Source organism: Lipotes vexillifer, unplaced genomic scaffold, assembly GCF_000442215.2.
Source record: "Lipotes vexillifer unplaced genomic scaffold, Lipotes_vexillifer_v1.1 scaffold1691, whole genome shotgun sequence".
Taxonomy (NCBI): domain Eukaryota; kingdom Metazoa; phylum Chordata; class Mammalia; order Artiodactyla; family Lipotidae; genus Lipotes; species Lipotes vexillifer.
Genome location: NW_006789046.1, coordinates 209,036 through 214,029, shown reverse-complemented (window position 1 = coordinate 214,029; position 4,994 = coordinate 209,036). Strand labels below are relative to the sequence as shown.

At 60.2% G+C, this 4,994-nt stretch overlaps 1 protein-coding gene across 1 annotated transcript in view; it reads left to right on the top strand.

Moving 5' to 3' along the window:
* Positions 1–1,353: 1,353 nt before the first annotated feature.
* Positions 1,354–4,994, top strand: part of SLC16A3 (solute carrier family 16 member 3) — a 7,546-nt gene continuing 3,905 nt past the window's right edge. The window contains exon 1 of the mRNA XM_007462296.1: positions 1,354–1,358. The gene's annotated coding sequence lies outside the window, so the exon portion shown is untranslated. The remainder of the gene's footprint in view (positions 1,359–4,994) is intronic.

The window sequence follows — 4,994 nt, the reverse complement described above, 5'->3', positions numbered from 1 at the left end:
AGCCCCCCCGCTGCCGGCGAGGTCGGCCTGACCCCCACCTGCCCAGCCAGAAGCTGGAACGGGAAGGAGCGTCCGTTGTCTGTCCTGCACCCTCGGGTCCGGTGGTGGTGGTGGTGGTGGTGGTGGGTGGAGCCTAGGGTCCTTGCACATCCCCCTCCCCAGCCGTTCTCCCCTCCTCAGCCACTTCCCCTCTCCTACTTGTTCCAAAGGCCCTATGGTGGCCCTATGGTGGTGGGAGCTGGGAACCCAGTTTTGGTGGAAGGTGCCCCTCTTGGCTGGTGGGGCTTGCCGACATAGAGACCACCTTCTGGGCCTTGGCCTTAGGTTACAGGCTTTCGGGTTGCGGGGGCTGTAGGGAGTTGAGGAATGGGACAAGGTGGCCACGGGAATGGGCAGGCCAGGCACTCCCAGGCTGGGCAGGGTTGGGTCAAGGCCTGGAGCGGGGCAGCTTGGGCCTGCTCAACTACCTCCTGGCCCCTCCTCATTGCCCACTGAGCTCTCTAGAGGAGGGGGCTCTAACAGGGTAAGCACAAAAACATCCCCAGGGCCCCTCTCGAATGGCCTCCTCCTGTCATAACGGGGTGATGGTGGTGGAGCAGAGAATGACTCAGAGCTAGGGGCTGGCCTGGGGCGCAGTGTCCAATCTGGTGAATGAGGCCACTGTTTCCACCCCACCGGCCCCTGCAAGAGGACGTGAGCCCACCTGAGTGTTTGCAGGAGCACTGGGCATGTGGTGGAGAGCTGTGTGGTCAGTGGAGGTGGGGTGGAGGGCCCAGGCCAAGCTGAGGAGGCCTGGATCAGACCTTCACCCACTGCCCGGCTCCCACCTCCCCAGAAAAAGCCCCAGTCACCTCCCTCCAGTCACAGCTCCAAACACAGGTGAGGGCAGGGCTGAGGAGGGCATCTGGGGTCCTTTCCCCCCTCTTGGGAGGGAGACAGGCACTCTGACCAGTGGTGGATGGGTGAGAGTGTCCTGGGTCTTCTGGTTACCTGTTTGCACAACAGGGGCAGTGGGGGAAGGAAGAAGGGGAGGTCCTACCTCCTCCTGAGGTGCAGCACCCTCTTGCCTGTCAGCTACCCTCATGGGCTTCAGGGGCCTTGGGGCTCGAGGAGCCAGGTGCTAGCCACACTGGCCTGCTTCCCTGCTGCTCAGGCATGTCTCCCAAGCCTCCTGGTGCGGGAAGAGTCAGGAAGAAACGTAATTGCCCCTTTCCTGCCCTGCCCACCTGGAGCTAGTCTCCAAGGACTAGAAGTTCAGTTAGGTAACTGGCCAGCCTAGAAAGTGCACCGACTAAGCACCTGGGACAGGCCACAGGCTCTAGGGCTGGGGGCCCCCAGCACTGAAACCCGCTCCCTGGGTTCATGGCCTGCCCTGGGGACTGATGGGCCACAGACCCAGGACCCAAGGTGGATGAGGGGACTGCCAGTACAGAGGCCTAAGGAGCAGCGGCAGGCTGTGGCTGGATTGGAGTGGCAGAAGGGGTCTGGGAGGTGGTGAGGCCAACAGGATGTGAGTTCAGGGCTGGCTCTGAGGTAGGCGTGTGGGGTCGGGCTGGGAACACATTGGTATGAGGTTTGGACTAGCTCTCCGGGTGGATGTGTGGGGGTGGGGGTGAGGCTGGACACTGTCACCACCAAGATGGCATTCAAAGTGGGTGAGTGTAGGCAGAGAAGGGGGGCACTGGGGAGAGGGGTAATGCAGAAGCTGGAGCCTGACCCCAGCTGGGACCCTCACCCATATAGCCAGTGGGCCCCTGAGGGAGCAGCTGGTGGGAGCCCTTGATTTGGGAGGGCACGATGGACGGGTCATTCTGAGGGACCTCTGTGTACATTCCTCTTTGGGCCGGCACCTGGGGGGCAGCCCCTGGAACCTCACCTGACCCAGAAGCGGGCACATACACCCCACCTGGGAGATCAGCTTTCTGAGGCCCAGAGGGCGGGTTATTTCTGGGCTGCGTACGTGGTTTGCATGCTTCTCCGGGAGACTAAATGTCACTGAAAGGACAGCCAGCCGGCGTGTGCTCACAGATGTGCTGGTGCCACCTCCCTCTGCGCTGCACTGAGGGTCTCCAGCCGGCCCCCAAGGGGGCTGCTCCTCTCACCCTGGGTTTTCCTTGGAACATCAGCCAGCCTGTACCCAGGCCTGCCTCTTCAACATGACGGGCTGGGCTGATGAGGACATTTTGCTCTTGGAAATCCCAGCCCCTTCTCCACCCACCCCATAAATACACAGAGCACTGCTGAGCGAAATCCCTTTGCCCCCAACCTAGAGCCCCCCAGTCCTCCATCATCTTCCCTGCTTGCTCACCACCACCTCCACCTTCGCTGGCAAATTGAAATTCACTAGAAACCTCAGTTTGAGGACCATCTGGTGTGGAGAACAGGGCGGGGCTCATTTCAGTGTGGCTGGCACCCTGGGCTCGGGGGTTAGCTGGGAGAAAGTAGTGTCTGAAGAGCTTCTGGGGCATTCAGGGGTTGGTGGGAGAGATGGCCATACTGGGCCTTGGTCCAGGCACAAAAGATGGCCCCCTCCCCACGTGAGCTTCACATGGCAGCCCCTTGGCCCACGCAGGTCCCAGAACACGCTGAACCCTCCTGCCTCTGGGCCTTGGCACCCATCCCTCTGCCTCCTCACCCTCCCAGATGCTAGTTCTCCTGAGGATCCTGGGGGCCTCCAGGGAGGACCCAGCCCTGGCGGGCAGAGAATGGGGCCTCAAAGGTTGGGGTGCCCATGATCCCCATGGTGCACCAGGCATGGCTGATGGAACCACGGAAATCTCAGAGGGAGGCCCTCCTTTGTTCTGTTTTGGAACCTTGGGTTTATAAGAGTTGGGCTATTCCTAATTGCTCGGCCCAGACACACTCCCCTCCTTGGGCCTCTACATGGCCCACTTGATTTACTTTAAAAAGCCCACAACCCCAAACATGCCAGGATTCTGAGGACAACCAGCCCCTCAGTGCCCGCATGACCATGACCACTGTGCTGGGTCCTGGGTCTGGGGTTCCTGTGCTTTCTGCCTTAAATAGTGTCACTGCGTCAATAAGTATTGCCTAAGATAAGTATATCTTAGGAATGTTCCCATTCCTAAGATATTAGTTTTTTGTTTTTTTAATATCACTCAGACGCATGCACCTTAGAGACCTTTTAAACTTAACGCTATCAAGGGGAAGGGACAGCAGCTCGGTACGCCCACCCGGGAAGTTTGGCTGCGGATGACCTTTGTCCATTTGTCCCGTTCCAGGCTCAGGCACCCGGCTGTGTTGTCAAAGGCAGGGCTCTGGAGGAGAACCTAGGGTGGGCCGCACCGAAGCTGTGCTCAGACTGTCCTGTCCCAGGTTCTGTGTAGCCTCAGATGTGGAGGTGGCCACCCAGGGGGCTATGCCAGGTCACGGGTCTGTGCACACATTTGCAGGAGGATGGGGGGCTCCCTTGGCTGGGGTGCCCCTGTGCACCCTTCAGCTGTGTCCCCGGATGGCTGCGCAGCCCTTGGCCTCAGACGCACCCTTCATCCTGCTCACTGAAGCCCAGGAGCCTTCCGAGCACCGGGGCAAAGGGCTTGAAAGAGCACTGGGGTCTGAGTGCCGGGAGAGGTGAGGGCTTCTCCTAGGTTTCCCGAAAGTGGCGCCTGTGGCCCTGGCCCAGCTGAGAACCAGCAGAGGCTCTGAAGGTGGACCTCTGGCCCAGTCTGGGGTGGGGGGCAGGGCCGCTGTTCTGCTCTGGTGGGCTGTGTCTGCCTTGTCATCACCCTGACAGCCAGCTGGCTCCTGGAGGTCTGGTCATCAAAGGGTCGTGCCCACGGGCAGCAGCTACTTTTTAGAATCACCTAGGATGCCCTTAAAAAACAACCCCCCCCCCAACACCCTTTGAATCAAAGCCCAGGACCTCCCTTCACTGCTGAATCAGAACCTGGATACCCAACCGTCCACTGAATCAGAGACCACCCCTCACACTGAATCAGATCTCAGACGCCCCACCACCGCTAAATCAGAGGCCAGATCCCCCCAGGCTACTGAATCAGAGCCCCCAGAGGGCACAGCACCTGTGGTTGGGGTGCTGGGGGGCAGGCTGGAGGTGGGGGGGGCGGGGGGGAGCAGGGAGTGTGTCTTATTTTCCACATTCCTTTCCCACCACACTGAAGCTGTGCTCAGACTGTCCGGGCACAGAAGCCCTTGTCCTCATTCCAGAGTCCGGTCCCAGGTCCTGTGTAGCCTCAGATGAAAGAGTGGCCACCCAGAGGGCTGTGCCAGGTCAAGAAGGATTCAAGGAAAAGGGTCAAGGGGTGGAGTCAGGACAGATTATGAAACCCAGGAAGGCGAGCTGATAGGAAGGGGGCTGTGGTGCTGCGTGTGCAGCTCATGCAGGAAGTGCTCGGGCATCGTGCAGGTGGAGTGTTTACACCACTAAGTCGGCAGATACTACACATCAGCGCTTCCCCCACCAGGGAGCTGGTTTATAGCTCGCCGCTGGTGGGGAGACACGAGAGCTTCAGTGGGCAGCAAGCGGCTGGATCCAACACGCCCTCCCTTCCCGCGCCTGCAGCAAGGCCTACTCTGTCCTTGAAACAGCTTCTGTCAGGTGAGGTGGGGGGACTAGGCCACCAGGCTGATCTCTGGGATTAGGGGGTTTCTGGAGCAAGGTTGAGGGAGGGGTAGGGGATGAAGATGGGAGGGGAGGGGAGGATCTCCAGGTGGAAATCTGGCTGCAGTGTTTCAAGTTACTGGGCCTCAAACGAGCTTAGTTCCTGGGGTTTAAAAGGGGAAGGTTGACCCTGAGCTTCTTAGGGTTTTGGGCCAGCAGTGGGTGCGGCCAGCTCCCTCCTTGGCAGCCTGGGGGCTAGAATGGTTTGCTCTGGTAGGCTGGATGGAAGCATGTCCCTCCTGCCCTTCCCTCGCCAGAAGGGTTGAACTCCAGCAGCGGACAGGCACCTTCCACCCGGGCTGGCCCTGCTGCCCTCAGGCTCCCAAACCACGCCCCCGCCCCCCCCCCGCACCCC